At 35.6% G+C, this 24,141-nt stretch overlaps 1 non-coding gene across 1 annotated transcript; it reads left to right on the forward strand.

Moving 5' to 3' along the window:
• The first annotated feature begins 1,441 nt into the window (after positions 1 to 1,441).
• LOC114505817 lies at positions 1,442 to 1,548 on the forward strand. The gene has a single exon (XR_003685287.1). It is a non-coding gene; the product is annotated as a U6 spliceosomal RNA (small nuclear RNA).
• Positions 1,549 to 24,141: the final 22,593 nt, after the last annotated feature.

A 24,141-nucleotide genomic window follows, 5' to 3' on the forward strand; every position in this document is an offset into this window, starting at 1 on the left:
AAAGAGACCACAACTGCAGCCTGAAGAAAGCCCCTGTCCTGTGATATGATGTACACAATGTGTCACAAGGCAAAGAGACTATATTCTTACAAGTAAAGTATAAAGGGAGATGAAACGCCTAACCGGACTGTTAAGCAGGGAAAGGTGTATTTAGTTTTAGTTTTGTTTTATTTTGCTAATAATATTTTGTCCTTATTACATTTATTCTTTCAACAAGCATTTTCTGATGCATTCATTTCGCTTAGCTCTGTACTAAGTACTTGAGAAACTACTGTGGAGCCAGGTAATATGCAGTCCTTGGATTCAAGAACCTTAAAATATAAGTGGGGAGATAATTACTCAAGAGTTATAAACATAAAGAAATAAGTATCATAAGTTATGAGGTAATGTATCAATTCTTCCCTTTCCTATGGGCACTGTGTGTTAGAAGAGCAAGAAGGCAGTGGTGTTGAGTAGAATCAAAATTGACCAAAACTCCTAATCTCCATAGACAGATGAATTGTTTTTTCTCCAGAACAGGACTTAGAAGATTCTATTTCCTCAGTCTCAAGTGATTTGTGGGATGTACCCATAACATACTAGACAGGACTCTTCAGCATAGCTACAGATCACTAGAATCAGATCAGTCAATGTGGTAGGTATATCCTGTCTGGCAGAGAGAATTAATGAGACAAATACTTTCCTTCAAATCCTGAAGAGGTAGCTCTATAAGGAAAGAGCTGTCCTTTTCTCAGTAGATCAATTGACTTTTTGGAGCTGACATTCACTCTCATTTCTCATATCCCCAAATGTCTACTCCAAAATAATGTTGAATATAAAAAACCTAAAATCACACTGCTTGCAAGTGGGAAAACAGGGACACACACCACACAATTACTGTTTGTATTGAATGAGAACATCAATTCAAAATCTAGTCATGCAGGACTCAGAAACAATTAGAAATCAGCAATAAGAAGTGAACCACCTACCCACTCCTATAACACAGGCTCAATGCAATATACATCTCTAAATTAAAAAACACAGCCTAAGTGTTTATTCCATATATATATACATAGTAGAATATTATTCAGCCATAAAAAGAATGAAATCTTATCATTGGCAACTACATAGTTGTATCTTGAGGGTATATGCTAAGTGAAATAAATAACTCTTAAATAAAAGAGGAATTTAAATTGATACTACAAATGCTTTTGAACTGAATGATGAGAGGAATACATATCAAATTCTGTTGGATATAATCAGAGAAATAGTCAGAGAATAATGTATAGCCTTAAATTCACTTATTAGAAGATAAAAATAAATGGAAAATAAATGAATTGAGCTTGGAAAAATAAATGAGTTAAGCTATAAACTCCAGAAATTTAAAAAAGCACAGTAAAATAAACCCAAAGAAAGTATAGGGCAGGGATTGATAAAGATACAATCAGAAAACAGTGAAATAGTGCTCATTTCCACAGCATATATACTAACATTACAATGAAACAGAGAAGACTAGCATGGCCTTTGCACAATGATGACATGCAAATTCCTGAAGCATTCCATATTTTTAGAAGGAATCAAAAGCAGGCTAGATGAAGCAGAGGATTGAATCAGTGAGCTGGAAGACAGGTAGGAAAAAAGACTCAGAAAGAGTAAGTAAAGGAAAAAAGACTCAGAAAGAATGCAGAGGTGTTAAGGGAACTGGAGGACAATGTGAAACATAATAATAACCACATAATAGGGATACCAGAAGGAGAAGAAGAGCAAGGGATACAAAAACTGTCTGAAAATGTAATGATGGAAAACTTCCCTAATTTGATAGGAGAAAAACTCACACAAATCCAGGAAACACACAGAGTCACAATCAAGAGGAACCCAAAGAGGCCCACTTCAAGACACATCATAATTAAAATGGCAAAATTCCAAGGTAAAGAGAGAATCTTAAAGGCAGCAAGGGAGAAACAGGACGTAACATACAAGGGAGCCTAAATAAGACTAGCAGCTGACTTCTCAATGGAAATGCTCCAAGTCAGAAAGGACTGGCAAGCAATATTCCAAGTACTAAAAAACAAAGGCCTGAAACCAAGGCTACTCTATCCAGCAAGGTTCTCAATCAAAATGGAAGGACAAATAAGTTTCCCACACAAAAGAAGGCTCAAAGAATACACTTCCTCCAATGAGCCCTGTAGGAGTTGCTAAAGGGTCTGCTCTATGAAAACGAAAAAAAAAAAAAAAGACAGAGAGAGGAACATAGCTACAAAGGAAGTAAAATGGCAAGGAATAAGTGCCTATTCATAATAACCTTTAATGTAAACATATTAAATTTTCCAATCAAAAGACATAGAATAGCAGAATGGATAAGAAAATATGACCCACACATATGCTGCCTACAAGAGACCCATCTCAGAAGAAAAGACCTATACAGATTGAACGTGAAGGGCTGGAAACAAATATTCCAAGAAATGCACAGGGACAAAAGCCAGGGTAGCAATGCTCATATCAGACAAAATAGACTTCAAAAAAAGAGTCACTTCAAGAATACTATGAAGTCACCAGAAGGTCACTTCATAGTACTCAAGGGAAGAATCCATCAATAAGACATAAACATTGTAAACATATATGCACCTAACATAGGAGCATCCAAAGACATAAGGAAAATCTTGGAGGACTTCAAAAAAGATATCAACAGCAACACAATTATAGTAGGGGATTTCAGCACCCCACTCTCAAAAATGGATAGATCTTCCAAACAAAATATCAACAAAGATGCTGCAGTATTGAACAATATCCTAAATTAAATGGACTTAACTAATATATATAGAACCTTTCACCCCAAAGAAGCAAAATACACATTCTTTACACATGCACATGGAAAACTTTCAAAGATAGGCCACAAAACAAGCAAGCCTCAACAAACTAAAAAAAAAAAAATAAATCATGGGACTGAAACTAGAAACCAACCTCAAGTTAAAAAAAAAAAAAAACTCAAACTCATGGAGATTTAATAGCCTACTATTAAACAATGAATGGGTCAAGAACAGGATCAAGGAAGAAATAAAAAATTTCCTGGAAACAAATGAAAATGAATTCACAATAATCCGAAACTTACGGGACACAGCAAAGGCAGTCCTGAAAGGGAAGTTCATAGCAATACAGGTCTACCTAAAAAAGATAGAAACACTTCAAATAAACAACCTAACCCTACATCTACAAGTACTGGAGGAAGATGAAAGTCAGCCCAGAGCAAGTAAAAGGAAATAAACAAGATCAGAGCAGAATTCAACAACATAGAGACTAAAAGCACAATTATAAAGATCAATAAATCCAGGAGCTGGTCCTTTGAAAAGATAAAAGTGACATGCCTTTAATCAGACTAATCAAGAAAAAAAGAGACTTCCGGCCAAGATAGAGGCATAGGTAGACACACTGTGCATCCTTGCACAAACAAAGGGAGTACAACAACAAATTTAAAAACAAAAAAAGCAACCAGAACTGTTAGAAAATCAAACTGTATGGAAGTCCAACAACAAAGTAGTTAAAGAAGAAACATTCATCTAGACTGGTAGGAGGGTCAGACTCACAGAAAGGCAGTGGCTGGAGGACCTGTTTGGACAAGGTGGTAGCTCACAGACTGAGCAGTCCGACATTTCTGTGCTGATAAACCAGGAGGAATACCTGGGAAGTGAGACAGACCTCACAACCCAGGGTTCCAGTATGGAAAATAAAGCTTCCAAACCTCTGACTGAAAAAACCTGTGGTGGTCAAGGTGGCAGTGGGAGAAACTCTCAGACTCACAGGACAGTTTCTTGGACAGACTGACAGGATACTAGATCATAGACAAACCCACTGACCTGGGAATCAGCAGCAGAAGGGCCAGATTAGATTGTGAGTAGCAGGGGAATTGACTGAAAGCCAGCAAAGAGCAGAGCAAGTGGCACTGTTACCTCTTGGACCCCTCCCCCACATACAGCATCACAACGCAGTGACCCATTGCCCTGCCCTGAAAACCTAAGGCTTTGCCTCTTAATATGGAACAGCTGCACCAAGATTAAAAAAAAAAAAAAGCCCAAATGAAGGAACAGATCAAAGCTCCAGAAAAAATACAACTAAGCAACAAAGAGATAGCCAAACTATCAGACACTCAGTTCAAAACACTCGTAATCAAGAAGCTCACAGAATTGAATATGGTCACAAATTAGAGGAAAAAGTGAAGACTATGAAAAGTGTAATAAAGGAAAATGTATAGGGCACCAACAAGGATGGGAAATAAACTAGTTCTCAAATCAACAGTTTGGAGCATTAGGAAGAAAGAAACAATCAACCAGAACAGAATGAAGAAACAAGAATTGAAAAACAATGAGGAGAGACTTAGGAACCTCCAGGATACCTTTAAATGTTCCAACATCTGAATTAGAGGGGTGCTGGAAGGAGAAGAACAAGAGCAAGAAACTGAAAACTTGTTTGAAAATATAATGAAGGTGAACTTGCCTAATCTGGCAAATGAAATAGAATTCCAGAAAGTCCAGGAAGCTCAGAGAGTCCCAAAGAAGTTGGATCCCGCCAAGGAGGAACACACCATAACATACATGTTATAATTAACATATTGGGTAATGTTAACCATAATATTATCCAACATTAAAGATAAGGACTCTTAAAAGCAGCAAGAGAAAAGGAGACAGTTACCTACAAAGGATTTCCCATAAAGCTATTAGCTGATTTCTCAGAAAGAAACCTTGCAGGCAAGAAGAGGCTGGAAAGAAGTATTTGAAGTCATGAAAGGCAAGGACCTACATCCAAGATTACTCTACCCAGCACAGCTATCATTTAGAATAGAAGGACAGATAAAGTGCTTCCCAGATAAGGTCAAGTTAAAAGAGTTCATCATCACCAAGCTCTTATGATATGAAATGTTAAAGGGACTTACCTAAGCAGAAGATAAAAATGTGAACAGTAAAATTACAACAAACTCATGGCTATTAACAACTGAACCTTAAAAAAAACCCCACAAAAAACAAACTCATTAAACAACTAGAAGGAGAACAGAATCACAGAAATGGAAATCACATGGAGGGTTTTACCAGCTGGGGAGTGGGACAGGAAGAGAGGGGGAAAAGGTACACAGAATAAGTAGCATAATTGGTAGATAGAAAATAGGGAGCAGTTAAGAACAGTATAGAAAATGTAAAGCCATAGAATTTAACTGTACAGCACATGGAGTTGAACTAAAGGGGGGAGAAAGAGGGTGGGAGGGAGTGTGCAGGGTGGAGGGGAATGAAGGGGGGAAATGGGACAACTGTAATACCATAATCAATAAAATACACTAAAAAGAAAAAGAAAAAAGAGAGAGAACCCGAATAAACACAATTGAAAATGAAAGAGTACAACTGATACCACAGAGTGACAAAAGATTGTAAGAAATTACTACAGAGAACTCTATGCCAAGAAATTTGAAAACCTAGGTGAAATGGAAAAATTCCTAGAAAATTATGATCTTCCAAAACTCAATGAAGAAGCAGAAAGCCTGCACAGACCAATAACAGCTGACAAAATTGAAGCAGTAATCAATAAACTCCCAGCACGCAAAAGCCCTAGACCAGAGGGTTTCACAGGAGAATTTTACAAAACATTTAAAGAAGAGCTAACCCCTATCCTTCACAGACAATTCATAAAAATCCAAGAAGTGAGAAGGCTCCCAAAGATTTTTTTATGAGGCTTGCATCATCCGAATCCCAAACTAGATAAACACACAAAAAAGAGAGGAAACTTTAGGCCAATATCACTGATGGAGATAGATGCTAAAATCCTCAACAAAATATTGGAAAACAGCATGCTGCAATATATTGAAAAGATCATTCACCTAGACCAAGTGGGATTCATCCCAGGGATGTAAGGATACTACAATAATCACAAATCAATAAACATAATACATCACAGAAACAAAAGGAAAGAGAAAAATCACATGATCATATCAATACATGCAGAAAAAGCATTTCATAAGGTAGAGCTCCCATTTATGAAAAAAAAAAACACTCAGCAAAGTGGGAATAGAGGGAGCATTCCTCAACATAATAAAGGCCATATATGAGAGACTTATAGTCAATGTCATATTTAATGGGCAGAAACTAAAATCTTTCATACTAGTATCAGGAACAAGACAAGGATGTCGGCTCTCACCACTATTATTCAATATATTATTGGAAGTTCTATACAAAGCAATGCAACAAGAAGAAGAAGTAAAAAGTATCCAAATTGGAAAGGAGAAAACAAAACTGTCATTATTTGCAGATGACATGATAGTGTACATAGAAAATCCTATAGATTCCAACAAAAAACTATTCAACCTAATAAATGAATTTGACAAAGCAGCCAGATACAAAGTCAATATTAAGAAATCAAAGGAATTTTTGACACCAACAATGAAATATCAGAAACAGAAATCAGGAAAAAAATCACATTTGCTATGGCAACATGAAAAATAAACTGACTACAAATAAACTTAACCAAGGAGGTAAAAGACCTGTACTCAGAAAACTAGACAGCACTGAAGAAAGAAATTAATGAAGACACAAACAAATGGAAGCATGTACCATATTCATGGATTGGAAGAATTAATATTATCAAAATGTACACATTACCCAAAGCAATCTACAGACTCAGTGCAATAACTATTGAAATACCAATGACATATTTCACAGACATAGATTTCAGAAACATTTCAGAAATTTATATGGAACCATAAATGACCCCAAATAGCTGCAGCAATTTTGAGAAAGAAGAGCAAAGTAGGAGGGATCACAATACTTGATATCAAGCTGTATTACAAGGCCAGTGTAATCAAAACACCTTGGTACTGGCATAAAAACAGGCACGTGGACCAATGGAACAGAACAGAGAGCCCAGAAATACACCCAAGTCTCTACGGTCAATTAATATTTGACAAAGGGGGCTAAGCATAAAATGGAGAAATATTAACCTCTTCCATAAATGGTGTTGGGTGACCTGGACAGCTACATGTATAAAATGAAACTCGTTCACCAACTTACACTATACACAAAAATAAACTCAAGATGGATAAAAGAGTTAAATATAAGTTGTGATACCATAAATGTCCTAGGGGAAAACATAGACAGGAAAATCTCAGATAGCCCACGCAGCAGTATCTTCACCGATATGTACCCTAGAACAAGGGACATAAAGGAAAGAATAATCAAATGGGATCTCATCAAAATAAAAAACTTCTGCACAGCTAAGGAAACCAGCATTAAAATGAAAAGGGAACCTATCATATGTGAAAACATATTTGCCAATGATACCTCAGACAAAGGTTTGATGGACCAAATGTAGAGAGAACTCATACAGCTCCACTCCAGCAAGACAAACAACCCAATAAAAAATGCGCAAAAGACCTGAACAGACATTCTCCAAGGAGGAAATACAGAGGTCTGAGAGACATATGAAAAAATGCTCAGCATCACTAGCCATCAGAGAAATGCAAAGTAAAACCACAATGAGATACCACTTCACACTGGTCAGAACACCCATCATAAACATATCAACAAACAGTAAGTTCTGGCATGGTTGTGGAGAAAAAGGAACCCTAGTGCACTGTTGGTGGCAATGCAGACTGGTGCAGCCACTGGGGAAAACAGTACAGAATTGCCTCAGAAACCTAAAAATGGAACAGCCTTTTGATCTGGGAAATCCACTACTGGGATTATATCCTAAGAACCCTGAAACACCAATCCAAAACAACCTACACATCCCAATGTCCATAGCAGCACTATTTACAATAGCCAACTGTGGATGCAACCTAAATGCCCATCAGTAAATGAATGGATCAAAAAACTATGGTACATTTACCTGATGGGAAACTATGCAGCAGAAAGAAAGAAGGAGCTCCTGCCCTTTGCTACAGTGTGGGTGGAACTGGAGAGCATTATACTAAGCCAGAGTCTCATGGGAAAGACAAATACCATATGATCTCATCTATGAGTGGAACCTAATCAACAAAACAAACAAGCAAGCAAAATATAACCAGACACATTGAAATTAGGAACAATCTGACAGTAACCAGAGGGGAAATGAAAGAGGATAATGAGGGGAAAGGGGGGAAGTGTTTTCAAGAACAATTACAAAGGACACGGTCAAAAAAAGGGGGTGGAATCAGTGGAGGGAGGTGAAGATGGCTATGGTGGTGGGGAGTGGTGGGGGGTAAATGAAGACACCTGTACATGAACAATAAACTAATTAAAAAAGAAAACAGTGAAATAGAAAACAAAGTTGATAAAACCAATTTTTTTTAAGTCAAACCTTTAGCAACTCCTTAAAAAAAAGCAAAAATTACAAATAAATGCCAAGGAAGCCAAATAGAGTTATAAATATAGATATCAAGGTGATATTGCAAATACTACATAAGATTTTAAACTAACATGTTTCAATGGAAAAAAATAAGGAAAGAAAAATTACTAAAACCTACCCAAGAAGAAGTAGAAAAATCATAGACAAAAGTCATAGAAAAATTAACAGGAATGTACCTTCTATCGTATAGAAAAAAAAGAGTTGCTCCCACAAATCAGACAAACAAGACAAGAAAGGATAAAAAATATTAACTAATTTTACTCATGAATAGAAAATTTCTTAAGCAAATGGAATTTAGAGGCTTATTAAAATAACACATTATTCCCAATAATACATCCGAGGAATGTACGGTTAGTTCAACATTAGCAAGTTTACAAATGTAATTCACTATAATGACAGATATAAAAGTCAAGTCATACAATCATTTCAACAGATGTAGACAGAAACATTTAACAAATTTTTAAGTTATTTTTGATTATGTCATTACAGTTGTCCAAATTTTTCCCCCTTTACCCTTCCCTCCACCAATCTCTCCCCTTAGTTCATATCCATGGGTAATGCATATAAGTTCTTTGGGTTCTCCATTTCCTATACTATTCTTAATATCTTCCTTTCTATTTCGTACCTACTAATATGCTTCTTATTCCCTGTACCTTTTCCTCCATTCTCCTCCTTCCCCCCTCTCAAGTTATAGCCCTCTGAATGATCTTCATCCCTATGATTCTCTTTCTGTTCTGGCTGTTTGTTTAGGCTTTTTTTTTGTTTTGTTTTGTTTTGTTTTTTTGATTCAGTTGTTGATAGTTGTGGATGTGTTGCCATGTTAATGTTCATAGTTTTGATCGTTTTCTTAAACAAGTCCCTTTAACATTTCATGTAATACTGGCTTAGTAATGATGAACTCCTTTAGCTTTACATTGTCTAGGAAGCACTTTATTGGCCCTTCCAATCTAAACGATAGCTTTGCTGGATAGAGTAATCTTGTTTGTAGTTCCTTGCTTTTCATCACTTTGAATACTTCTTGCCAGTCTTTTCCTCCCTGCAAAGTTTCTTTTGAGAAATCAGCTAACAGTCTTATGGGAATTCCCCTGTAGGTAACTAACTCCTTTTCTCTTGTTCCATTTGAGATTCTCTATTTATCTTTAACCTTTGGCATTTTAATTATGATGTGTCTTGGTGTTACCCTCTTTTGGTCCAAATTGTTCTGGACTCTCTGCATTTTCTGGACTTGTATGTCTACTTCCTTCACCACATTAGGGAAGTTTTCTCTCATTATTTTTCCAAATAAGTTTTCAAATTCTTGCTCTTCTTCTTCTCCTGCCATCCCTATGATTCCGATGTTGGTACTTTTGGAGATGTCCCAGAGGCTTCTTATACTATCCTCGTTTTTTTGTTTGTTTGTTTGTTTGTTTTGTTTTGTTTTGTTTTGTTTAATGCCTGTTTCTTCTTGCTGTTCTGGTTGAATCTTATTTCTTCCCTATCCTCCAAATCATTGATTTGAATCCTGGCTTCTTCCCCTTCATTGTTGGTTCCCTGTAGATTTTTCTTTATTTCACTTAGTGTAAACTTCATTTCTTCCTTTATGTTGTTGCCATACTTAATGAGTTCTTTGAACATCCTGGTCACCAGTGTTTTAAACTCTGCATCTGATAGATTGGCTATCTCCATTTCATTTAGTTCTTTTTCTGGAGTTTTGTTCTGTTCTTTCACTTGGGCCATATTTCTTTGTCTTCTCAATTAGGCAGCCTACCTGTGTTTGTTTCTGTGTATTACATAGAGGTGCATTGACTCCCTGTCTTAGTAGTGTGGCCTATTGTAGAAAAGGCAACTGTAAATTGTGTGGGGAAGAGCCTTAGAAAATCGCCAGGGTAGGGCAACCTGCTTCACCAATTTGTGATCTGTGTTGGAGGAGGGTTTGGAGAGGGGACAGTGCTGCTGCCTGGCTTCTTGACATTTGTCCAGCACTTGCCTGATTTCCAGTCACTTCACCCACTCCCTGTATGTGACTAATGCACTTCCAGATGTTTCCCTGGTGCTAAATCCCAGAGTGGGTGGGTTTGTGTATGTTCTAAGACTCTATGGGCCCTTTAAGTGGAGTCTCTTGAAAATCCAGCTGTTTCTTCTGCCACCCAAATCCCTACTGGTTTTTATAAACAGAAGTTATGGGGATTTATCTTCCTGGTGCTGAAACCATGGTCTGTGTGGCCAGGAGCTGCGATGACTGGCACCCAAGGTATCCCTACTGATTTTTATCCACTATACATGAATGTGAGACCACCCATTCTGCCACTGTTGCCACATCTCCACACTACACGGTGTCTTCTTGCCTCTTTGCCCATCTCCACATCTCCACCCCCTCCTGCCTGTCTGGATGAATGTGGCTTCTTTAAATCCTTGGTTGTTGGGCTTTCATATAGTTAGATTTTGTGACAGTTCTGGGTGTTATTTGTTTTGAGGTTTAGATGTAATTCTCTCTGTAATTTCATGAGGAGGAGATAAGTGTCTATCTATGCCTCCATCTAGACCGGAAGTACACATTTAACAAAATGTAATACCCATCCATGACAAAAACCCACAGTGCACAAGAAATAGGGGAAAACTTGCTTAACAATCCTTTAGAAAACTACCAAGAGGTGATTTTGGTTATGACCACAAGTTTTTAAGTTAGATACCTTTAGTTTAAAACTTGGTTCCATCATATACAGGCTGTGTGATCTTGGAAAATTATTTAATCTCTCTGAGCTGCATTTTCATCATTCATAAAACTGAGGAAAATAATACTATAATTCTTATAGTTTTAGTATAAGGATTAAATGAAATAAAACATATAAAGGTGCTTACAGGAAATATTAACTGCTCTATAAACATTAGTTATTTGCAGTACATTTTTGAGAAAATACTAAGGTGAAAAACAAGATAATTATGGCCACTATTACTACTTACTATTCAACACTCTGATGTCCTAACCAATGCAATATGGTAATAAAAACAAGAAAATAAGGATTAGAAAGCCAAAGACAAAATTGCTGTTATTTACAAACAATATATCTATATAGAAATCTAAGACATTCAACTTTCATATTAAAACCAATATTAAAGTCCAGCAGGGTGGTTAGATAAAATATCAGCCTATGAAAATTGACAGGTTTGACAAACTTCAGCAATAATTTATTAAGAAATATGATAATAAGTTATTGCTGAAGTACAATTCCATTTGCAATACTAACAGAAACTATATCACACTAGTTATGATACTCTAGCAAGTTATTTAATCTCTCTGGGCCTCACCTTTTTCATATGTCAAATAGATAAGTTAATAATGCCTTCCTCATTGGGTTCTTATGAGAATTGAATGAAGCAAAGCATGCAGAGTACTTAGCAGTGTTTTTTTTTTCTGAGACAGAATATATACTCATTAAATGGTATCATTATTACTACTATTGCTATTAATATTGTTGTTTTTTTTTAATTATCCTATTTTCTTCATCACAAAGTATTGGTGAAAAAGGTGTAACTCATGGTGTCATTCACTTTCTGCAAATAAGAGATTGTTCTTATGAAGTAGGGGAATAGTTTAGCCAAAGTAGAAGCATTGCAGAGCCCACATTAGAGACACTATCTTGTTTGTCACCTAAATGACCAAGGCACTCTGATGTTCAGAGCAGTGAAGAGATTAGCATAGTTCAGGGTGCATGGGAGGGGTCTGTAGTGTAGAGCTGTCCTAGAATTGTACCCCTCTTCTTGCCAACACCATCTCTGCAAGGCCAGAACAACCTTGGAGTTAATAAGGAATTCAATCAAGGCAGTCTCAGAGTCCAACCAGTCCTGAACTGTGATGAGGGGTCTAGAGTTTCTTCTCATGTTTAGGAATAACTGCTTTTGAAGTAAATGTCCAGTTTCACTTTCCCACCCTTCCCCATAAGAAGAGATGGCAGATTTAGAAGCAGGGGTCTGCTGAAGACCTCTTTGAGGCATTTTAGTTTTCTTTGGTTAGACTCAAATAATTTAGTGAGTGCAGCAAGTCACTGGAAAGAGATGGATATAGAATAAGATAGTGTCTCTTCCCTCTCACTCTAAGGTTTATCACAATGATTTCACTCAATACTTCATTCTAACAAATAATACAGCATCCAGCACAAATAATGAGTTTTTTATTGTAAAATCTTTTATTGAAAAATCATAAGCATGTAATTCTGTAACATAACAATATCTCATGCCTGTGTGATATTTTAGGTGAAATGTCAAAATTGAAATTATAAATTATTGCACCCATATTATTACCCTACCAACCACTTCTAAATCTGGCAAGCCTTACTTCTACCAGACCCTGTATTTTGTGAACACTAAATATTGCTAGATTCTTTGCTAAACATTTTATTCCTATCTCTTTTAATCATCACAGTGACTTCTGAGATAAATATTATTTTTATCCTAAGTCAGCATAAGGAAACTGAGGTTGGAAAGAAATTAAGTGATTTCTCCCATCTCACACAGCAAGTAAGGAAAGGGGCTAATATTAGAATCCAGGTCTGTGGACATCTAGCTGTTTCCACAGTACCATCACCTGACTGAAAAATACTTTGTTCAATTCAGCCTTCCAGGTATTTCCAAAAAAAATTAAAAAGTGAGGGAGAGAAGTATTTCACAAAAATGTTCAATTCTGATTTCCAGGTATTCCCCAAAAGTGTGAGGAAAGCACCTGTTGGGCATTTGGCTTCAGTCACCAGTTTTTCTAAGCTAGGGTAAGAAGTAAGAATTTTTTTCAGGTAGTACAAGCTGAAGCTATCATACCGCACTGCAAATAGTAGGAGTTAATTTCCTAACCCAAGGGGTCTACAGTTTGATGAAGGTGTAACAAATCACAGCTCTCTATTCTCTTCTTATCCCAAATGGCTTGATAGCCTAAGGCAGGCAAGAAGGTAACAGGGTCTGCAGTAGGAATCTTATCTGCTTGGCCTGGACCCCTCCAGTATATCCTCTTCTGCCTCTCTTCCCCCAAGCAAGATTGTTTCCTGTTGAGACTCAGCTTGTATGGTATGTACAGAGCCCTCCCTATGGGAATTTCTTCACTTCTAGGAGATTCCACAGATGTCTGGCTGGGCCAATTTGCAGGTTCCATCTGCCCATAGTTCAGTTCAACCCAAGCCAATGCTCTGCAGTGCAGGAGTCCTTGCCGCCTATATATTCTTTTCTAATAAAGATTCTTCTTGGTCTCAAGATTTGAGCTACATCGAGTACAACATACATCCATGATTTCACAAATCTTTTAGTAAATTAAAAATCTCTTATCTTGTTCAAACTTATGTACTAAAGCATGCTTTAATGGCAAAAATTTAGAAGGATTTTCATTGAAATGAAAAAGAAGAAAAGAATAATTATGAAAAACCACTATTCCATATGGTACTAGATAACCAACAATGCAATAAGATATAAAAAGAAATAAGGTTTTAGCCCTGGCTGTGTGGCTCAGTGGATTGAGTGGCAGCCTGTGAACCAAAGGGTAGCCGGTTGGATTCCCAGTCAGGGCACATGCCTGGGTTGCAGGCCAGGTCCCCAATAGAGGATGCGCAAGAAGCAACCACACATTAATATTTCTCTTTTTCTTTCTCCCTCTCTTCCCCTCTCTAAAAGTAAATAAATAAAATATTTTTAAAAAAAGATATAAAAAGAAATTAATTTTTAAAATAAAGTGACAAACTATTTAAAGGCTATAGCACTTTTTAAAGTTTCTTGGGTTTATGGGTCACAGACCAAAATTAATAGTTTTCAATATATCAGCAATAACCAATTGGAAAATATATTAGAAAAAAATCACACTTAGAATAGCAAAACCAAAAAAAAAAAAACAAAAACCCTCTGAAACACATGGAAATAAATCTGTCCCAAAGAAATGGTCAAAACATTTTGTGCATAAAACTAAAAATTTACTGAACAGCATAGAAGAAGACCCTGTATATGCATGGAAAACATGTTGTTTAGCATATACATTTTCACAAAAATAATCTGATAAAATCAACACAATGACAATGTAAATCTTAAAAGATATTTCATAAAATTTGAATAGTTGACTCTGAAATTTAAAAATGAAGTAAATATGCAAAAGAGCCAAGATAATTTTAAACAGAAATAAACATACTTGCCTTGATAAATATCAAAGAATATGATTAATTTGAGTAATTAAAAATGTATTTACATAAGACCAGACAAAGATAAGTCAATAGAGTATAATGAAAAGTCTAAAACTGATTCATATATACATGGAAATTTAGTACATGATAAAATTGGCATCTCAAGTCAATGAAAAGTCTGATTATCCAAAACATTGAATCTGGACAATTGGTTATCAAATACTTACCTTAAATACATCATTTGAAAAAATAAATTTCAGGTGTATTAAGAATCTAACTGAAAAATATGGATATAATCTTCACCTAGAATATGTAATAAGTGCCTACAAGTCAACAAGACAAAGATGATCAAAAGAGTAGCAAACTGGGCAAAGAATAAACAACAACACTTCACAGAATAGTAAACCCAAATAGCCAATATATGTGAAAATATATCCAATTGTCCTAGTAATTGACAATGGGATCTTATTTTTATCAGATTTTCAAAGTGTACATTTTTAAAAAATATTGATGTTGTCAAAAAAATGTTTAACCTGACACTTCTCAAGCACTTAGATTTAACTTTTAGGTTACAGGAAATACAAGATTGAAAAGAAAATGTTAAAAAACACCATGATGAAACAATCAAATAAATACAAAATTTGAGACCATCTACACTTGGTGTCTTTAAAAGAAAATGTCATGAGGAGAAAAAAAGGTGGGAATACAGTTCCAGAATAAAAGAAACTAAAAAGACATAACAAAAAGCAAAGGTTGTACAAATGACCAAACTGATCAAAAAATAAAATTTTAAATCTGAATAGAGCAATATAAGGAGATTGAGTTAATAATCAAATAATCAAATCTTTCTACAAAGAAAAACCCAGGACAAGAAGACTTCACTGGTGAATTCTACAAAATGTTTAAAGAATAATTAACACTAATATTTCACAAACTCTTCCAAAAGTACAAGAGGAAGGAACATTTCCTAACCCTTTCTATGAGGCTAGTATCACCCTGATACCAAAATCAGACAAATACATCACTAGAAGAGAAAACTACAGACCCATATCCTTTACAAACATAGATGCAAAAATTATCAACAAAATAATAGCAAATCAAAGTCATATAAAAATGATTATACACCTTGCCCAAGTGGGATTTATTCCAAAAATGCAAGATTAGTTTATTTAATATATATGATAAATTTTAGCATATAAAAGTAAATGTGGCACACCATATTAGTAGACTAAAGGGAAAACCCTTACATGACCATCTAAATGGATACAGAAAAAACATTTGACAAAACTTAACATTACTTCATAATGAAAATACTAAATACACTATACAGGGAAACTTCCTCAACCTGATAAAAGGCATCTATGAAAATCCATAGCTAACATCACACTTAATAATCAAAGAATAAAAGTTTAGCCCTAAGATAGTAAGAAACAAATGTTGACTTTCACCATTCCTATTCAACATCATACTCAAGGTTCTTGACAGAGAAATTAAGCCAAAAAAAGAAATAAGTGGTATTTACATGGCAAAAGAAAAATTAAAAACTATTTCTATTCACAGATAGCATGACATTTCATAAAGGAAATCCTAAGGAATCCACTAAAAATCTATTAGAACAAATAAATGAATTCAGTAACATTGCAGGATATAAGACCAATATAAAATTATACAAGAAATCATTTTTATTTACAATAGTATTAAAAATAATAAAATATGTAGGAAAGACATTAACCAAAGTAGCAAAAACGTTGTACCATAACAACAGTAAAACACTCTTGATAAAAATTAAGGCTTCAATAAATGGAAAGCCATCCCATGTTCATGGGTTGAAAGATAATATCATTAAGATGTCAAAACTCCCTATATTGATCTATAGAGTCAACGCAATCCCTATCAAAACTCCAATAACTTTTTTTTGCAGAAAGGAACAAGCTGATCCTAAAATTTATGTGGAAATGCAAGAGACCCAGAATAGCCAAAAGAGCTTGAAAAAGAAGAATGAAGTTGGGATGGAAAATTCACACCTAGCAGTTTTAAAACAATACAAATCACAGTAATCAAGACATAGATCAATGGAATAGAATTGAGATTCCAGACCATATAAAGAGAAAAGAACAGTTTCTTAAACATAATGTGACAGGATCACCAGATATTCACATGTGTAAGAATGAATTTTGACCCCAATATTATATTATTATATATTATTTTAGATATGACACCAAGTGCATGAACAACCAAAGTGGAAATATAGATAAATTGGACTTCATAAAAATTTTTAAAAGCTTTTGTGTATCAAAAAACACTATCAAAGAAGTAAAAAGACAACTCACAGAATAGGAGAAATATTTGTAAATCACATATTTGATGAGGTATTTGTACCTAGAATACATAATGAACTCTTACAACTCAATAATCTAAAGAACATCCATTTAAAATTGTAAACGATTTAAACAGACATTTCTTGAAAGATATACAAATGATGAGAAGATGCACCAAGATGCTCAATATCATTAGCAAATTCAAATCAAACCCACAATTAGATATTACCACGTTAGGTCCACTAGGATGGCTACAATATTTTTAAAAAGGAAAATAACAAATGTTTGTAAATATTTGGAAAATTTGGAACCCTCAAACATTGTTGAAAGTAATGTAAAAAGGGTCTGCCAATGTAGAAAACAGTTTAACCCTGGAAATGTTAAATCTAGACTTACCATATAACCCAACAGTTCCACTCCTAGGTATATACTCAAGAGAAATGAAAACATATATCCACACAAAAATTTATATAAAACTGTTCATAGAAACATTATTTATGAAAGCCCAAAAGCAGAAACAACCCAAATGTCCATCAACAGAGAGATAAACAAAATGTGGAACATCTGTGTAATGGAATATTATTTGGCCATAAAAAGGAATAAAGTACTCATACATGCTACAACATGTATGCATCTTGACAGCATGATGGCTAAGCAAAAGAAGGCAGACACCAAAGGTCACATATTGTATGATTCCATTTATATGAAATATCCAGAATAGGCAAATCAACAGAGACAGAAAGATTATTTGTTGCCAGGAATTTTGATTAGGAGGAATGAGAAATGACTGTTGATAGGAATGAGGTTTGTTTTGGGGGTAATGAAAATGTTCTAAAGAAAAACAGTGGTGATGGTTGCACAATCTAGTGACTTTACTAAAAACCATTGAATTGTTCAATTTCAAATGGTGAATTTTTGGTATTTGAATTATAGCTCAATTAAAATGCAATTAGTTAATCTTGACTAGATTCTGCTTGTCAAAATAAAATATTATAAAAAAGATCTTGAGACACTTAGAGACATTTGAATGTGAACTAGATATCGAATAATATAAGGTATAGGAAATTATTATTTTATATAGATGTGATAAGCTAATGTATAAAAACAAATTGCATGTATGTAGAAAAATGTTCTTATTTTCAGGAGATTCTTACTAAGTATTTAAGAGGCAAGACTCATGATACTTACAGCTTACATTGAAATTATTTAGGGATATTTTTGAGAAAAATCAAAATTTTCAAGATATAATGGTTAAAATCCAAAAAAGAAAAAAAAGGGCTCAGCAAAATAGATAGACGATAGAAAAATAGATAAAACAACATGATGAATGCTAACAGTTATTGAATCTAGGTATAATTACATTGCTATTCATTGTACTATCACTTTTTATGTTTGAAAATGTTCACAATAAAAAATTTAAAAAATATTTTCAAATGATTGGGGAAATATACACAGTCATATACTTCAGTGGCATAAAAATTTGGAAAAGTCACTTATGAGTTCAATTTTGCAGTATTTATTAAAATGAGAAAAGGGGGCCAATTCAGTATGACCCAGTGATTCCATTCTGAATAAATACCCTAGGGAAACCTTTACTCTACACAAGGAAGAATAAACTAAGGCTTTCACTGAAGCATTGTTTGTAATACTAAAATATTGGGAACAACCTAAATATCTATTAATAAGGAAGTGATCACATAAATTGAGATGTATCAAACTATGCTATACTATGCAGCAATTTATGTAAACTAAGCCTCTATTTACATGACAAGAAGTTCAACATAATGTAGAGTGAAAAAGTAAGTTGTTTATATATACATACATGTAAATGCAGAGAAAAAAGTCTTAAAATATACACACCAAATGAATGAAACTGTACATTCAGGGGGCAGTTGAGATTGAGTGTGGTGGTAATACCCACATATGAGGCCCAAAACCATCAGAACATAATGAAAGCAAAGAAATGGGCAGAAAAGTTCAGGAGACATGAAAGACAGTGAACTACAGTTTAACCATCTAACTTAAAAGATTGACAACAAACATACACATGAAGGATTTTTTATTATATTTTATTGATTGTGCTACTGCACTTGTCCTGAACATCCCCCTTTGCTTCCTTCCACCCAGCAGCCCCCAGTCCCTCAGGTAATTCCCTTACCATTGTTCACGTCCATGGGTCATGTGTATAAGTGCTTTGCCTACTCCATTTCCTATCCTGTACCTTACATCTCTATGGCTATTCTATAACCACTTATTTGTACTTCTTAATCCCCTAACCTCACCTCTTCACACATTCCCCCTCACCCCATCTGGTGACAGAAACCTTTCTTTTACTACCTCACTGCAACTCTCCTGTCATTAGTTTTCCCTAAGGACTGAGGTTTGCCTTTTCTTTTGATGATGAAGGGTAGCTGTCAAGGACTCTGGATTTTATACTCACTGGAAGCTTGAAGTTGTTGACTTGCTGCCAGTTAAAGTGTTGGTGAGATTGGGGCAGAAATCTCCAGAGAAAGGGTGAGTGCTTCTGGTAATTTCTCTGTAGACAGAAGGGCATGTCGGTAATGAGCTATATGTTCAGTGTGGGGGTTCATTGCCCAACCTTAGGGAAAAGATGGATGAGTTACATTAGCTCTTCTGACAGGTAGCTCCCTGACATTTTACCCTTGAGATGGCCTGGAGTCCAATGGCTGGAACCTTGGAACTCTGGGTAATAAGCCTATTAACTACTTCTTCACAGCAATAGTAAGAGCTTGTACTTATTTAGTTCTCACTTTGTGCCAAGCCCCTGTCTAAGGGCTTTACCTGTACTAACTCATTTAATCCTCATAAGAACTCTAAAAGGTAGGGAACAGAACAACCAAGGAGCTTGCCTAATGTCACATAGCTAATGGTGCTATTGGGTTTAGAAACTAGGCAGCCTGATACCAGAGACCAAGGGTTTAGCCCACTGCCCTATACAGTCTTTAATAGTTTTTTTCTTTTTAATATATATGTTGTAATTGTTAGTTGCAGATATCCAGAAATATAGTGAATTTCTGTATCTAACAACCTGGCTAAATGCTTTTAAAATTAATTATAGTTGATTTATCTGAGGATATTTTTGAGCTCTTTCTGTTGATGTCCATAATCTGCAAATGATGGGACTTTTGTCTTTTGATTTGCAACCATCATATTTTTTATCTTTTTAAATTAAATTTATTGGTGTGACATTGGTTAACAGGATCACATAGTTTTCAAGTGTACATCTCTGCATATTGAATTGTGTGCACATTACCCAAAGGCAAATCATCTTCCATCACCATATATTTTGTCCCCTTTACCCTTTATTACACCAGCCCTTTTTCTCTGTTAACCACCATACTGTTGTCTGTGTCTACGAGTTTCAGTTTTATATCCCACATATGAGTGAAATCATATGATTTGTAGATTTTCTAACTGACTTATTTCACTTAGAAAAATACTCTCAAGGTCCATCCATGTTGTAAAAAATGGCAGTATTTCTTTCTTTCTTTTTAAAGATTTTATTTATTTTTAGAGAAGGGGAAGGGAGGGAGAAAGAGACGGAGAGAAACATCAATGTGTGGTTGCCTCTCACGTGACCTGGCCTGCAACCCAGCCATGTGCCCTAATTGGGAATCGAACCAGTGGCCCTTTAGTTTGCAGACCAGCACTCAATCCACTGAGCCACACCACACAGGACACAAATGGCAGTATTTCATCTTTTCTTATTGCTCAGTAGTATATATTTACCAAATCTTCTTTACCCAGTCCTCTATAGAAGGACATTGGTTGTTTCCATGTCTTGGCCATTGTAAATAATGCTGCACTGAACATGGGGTTACATATTCAAATTTTTTGAGTAGATACCCAGAAGAGGAGTTGCTAGGTTGTGGTTAAGATCTGTTATATAATGTTTAATAGAAGTGACAGTAGTGGTTACTCTTATCTTGTTCCCTGTGTTAAAGAGTATGCTTTTAGTGTTTCACCATTAAGTATGATGTTTGCTATAGTTTTTAGTTGATATCTGTTATCAGACTATAGAAGTTCCCTTCTATTCTGAGTTTGCTAAGTTGTTTTTTTTTTTAAATCATGAATGGATGTTACATTTTATCAAAGGCATTTTTCATCTATTTAGATGATCACAATGCTTTTGTTCTTTAATCTTTCAACATGGCAAATTATGTTTATTGCTTTTTTAATAGTTGTCAGGGTATTTTAATTTAGATCACCTTTTAAAAAATTTTATTTATTTATTTAAAATTATATTTTATTTATTGTGCTCCTACAGTTGTCCCAATTTCACCAGCTTTGCCTTGCTCCACCCAGTACCCACACTTTCTCAGGCAATCCCCACACCATTGTTAATGTAAATGTATCATATACATAAATTCTTTGGTTACCACTTTCATATACTGTACTGTACATCCCCATGGCTATCCTGTAAATACTTATTTGTACTTCTTAATCCCCTCACCTTTTCACCAATTCCCCCACAGTCCCCTCCCATCTGGCAACCATCAAAACTCTCTGTATCCATGATTCTGTTTCTGTTCTTCTTTCCTTAGTTTGTTCTTTAGATTCAATAGTTAACAGGTATGCATTTTTTGCTCTTTTATTGTTCATAGTTTTGATCTTCTTAAATAAGTCCTTTTAACATTTCATATAATAATGGCTTGGTGATTATGAACTCCTTTAGTTTGTGTGTGTGTGTGTGTGTGTGTGTCTGAGTAGTTCTTTATCTGCTCTTCAATTCTAAATGATAGCTTTGCTGGGTAGTTCAATCTTGGCTGTAGGTCCCTGCTTTCCATGACTGAATATTTCTTGCCAGTCCCTTCTAGCCTGAAAACTTTCCTTTGACAAATCAGCTACAGTCTTATGGGAACTCCTCTATGGGTAACTAACTTATTTTCTCTTGCTGAATTTAACTATATGACAGGTGCATCAAGATAAAAAAAAATGGCCCAAATGAAAGAACAGATCAAAGCTCCAGAAAAAATACAATTAAGCAGTGAAGAGATAGCCAACCTATCAGATGCAGAGTTCAAAACACTGGTAATCAGGATGCTCACAGAAATGGTTGACTATGGTCATAAAATAGAAGAAAAAGTGAAAGCTATGTAAAGTGCAATAAAGGAAAATATAACAGGGAACCAACTGTGAATAGAAGGAAACCAAGACTCAAATCAATGGTCTGGAGCAGAAAGAAGAAGTAAACATTCAACCAGAACAGAATGAAGAAACAAGAATTCAAAAAAATGAAGAAAGGCTTAGGAACCTCCAGGACAATGTTAAACGTTCCAATATCCAAATCAGATGGATGCCAGAAGGCGAAGAAGAAGAGCAAGAAATTGAAAACTTATTTGAAAAAATAATGAAAGAGAACTTCCCCAATCTGGCAAAGGAAATAGACTTCCAGGAAGTACAGGAAGTCCACAAAGCCCAGAGCATCCCAAACAAGGTGAACACAAGTAAGCACACACCAAAGCACATCATAAGTACATTGCCAAAAATTAATGTTAAGGAGAGTATCTCAAAAGCATCAAGAGGAGAGAGTTACCTACAAAGGACTTCCCATAAGACTATCAGCTGATTTCTCAAAAGAAACCTTACAGGCAAGAAGGAGCTGGAAACAGGTATTGAAAGTCATGAAAGGCAAGGACCTACGTCCAAGATTACTCTATCCAGCAAAGCAAGCATTTAGAATGGAAGGGCAGATGAAGTGCTTCCCAGATAGTCAAGTTAAAGGAGTTCATCATCACCAAGCCTTCATTATATGACATGTTAGAAGCACTTAGCTAAGAAAAAGAAGATAAAAAATATGAACAGTAAACGTATGTTTACTGTTCAAGTAAAAAATATGAACGATTGCCCTGGCTGGCGTAGCTCAGTGGATTGAGCGCGGGCTGGGAACCAAAGTGTCCCAGGTTCGATTCCCAGCAAGGGTACATTCCTGGGTTGCAGGCCAGAACCCCCAGCAACCGCACATTGATGTTTCTCTCTCTCTCTCTCCCTCTCTCTCTCTCTCTCTCTCCCTCCCTTCCCTCTCTAAAAATAAATAAATAAAATCTTTAAAAAAATATGAACGACAACAAACCCACAACTATCAACAACTAACCTAAAAAAAATAAGCAAAGAACTAGAATTTGAACAGATTCACACAAATAGAGATCTCATGGAGGGTTAGCAGAGGGGCAGGGTAGGGGGATGAGGGAAAATCTACAGGGAATAACTAGCATAAATGGTAGGTACAAAATAGACAGGGGGAGGTCAAGAATAGTATAGGAAATGGAGGAGCCAAAGAACTTATATGTACAACCCATGAACTTGAACTAAGGAGGGGGATGTAGGTAGGGGAGTGCAGGGTAGAGGTAAATAAAGGAGGGAAAATGGGACAACTGTAATGGCATAATCAATAAAATATATTTAAAAGAAAAAAATTTAAAACATTCTCTCTTTATCTTTAACATTTGGCATTTTGATTATGATGTGTCTTGGAATGGGCCTCTTTGCATCCATCTTGTTTGGGGCTCTCTGCACTTACTGGACTTGCATGTCTACTTCCTTCACCAAATGAGGGAACTTTTCTTTCATTATTTTTTTTTTCAAATAGATTTCCAATTTCTTGCTCTTTCTCTTCTCCTGGTACCCCTATAATGCAAATATTGGACCTCTTAAAGTTGTCCCAGAAGCTGCCTATACTATCCTCATTTTTTTTAATTCTTTTTTCTTCTCATTGTTCTAATTCGTTATTTTTCACTTCCTTATGTTCCAAATCATTGATTTCATTCTTGGCTTCATTCACTTTACTGTTGTTTCCCTGTAAATTGTTGTTTATTTCTATTAGTGTATCCTTTGTTTCTGAGTGGACCTTTTTTATACTGTTAGGGTCCTCACTATGTTCCTTGAGCATCCTTTTAACCAATGTTTTGAACTCTGCATCTGATAGATTGCTTGTCTCCATTTCACTTAGCTCTTTTTCTGGAGTTCTGATCTGTTCTTTCATTTGGACCATGTTTCTTTGTTTCCTCATTTGGGCAGCCTCCATGTGTTTGTTTCTATGTATAAGGTAGAGCTGTTTTTAACTCTGTGTCTTGGTGGTTTGCCCTAATGTAGTAGGTATCCTGTGGTGTCCAGTGGCACAGCCTCCCCTATTACCCAAGCTGGGCACTTGAGGTGCGCCATTCCTGTGGGCTGAGTATACCCTCTCCTATAGATGATCCTTGGTTGCTGTTGACAGATCCATGGGAGGGATTTACCCAGGCTAGTTAGGGGCAAGGACTGGCTATAATCACTGGTCACCAACCTCCGCCCTCCATGAATCTGTGCAGAGGCAGGGCAGTAGTGCTCTGAAGTGGTCTGTA

The sequence above is a fragment of the Phyllostomus discolor genome, chromosome X, assembly GCF_004126475.2.
Source record: "Phyllostomus discolor isolate MPI-MPIP mPhyDis1 chromosome X, mPhyDis1.pri.v3, whole genome shotgun sequence".
In the NCBI taxonomy this organism is placed as follows: Eukaryota; Metazoa; Chordata; class Mammalia; order Chiroptera; family Phyllostomidae; genus Phyllostomus; species Phyllostomus discolor.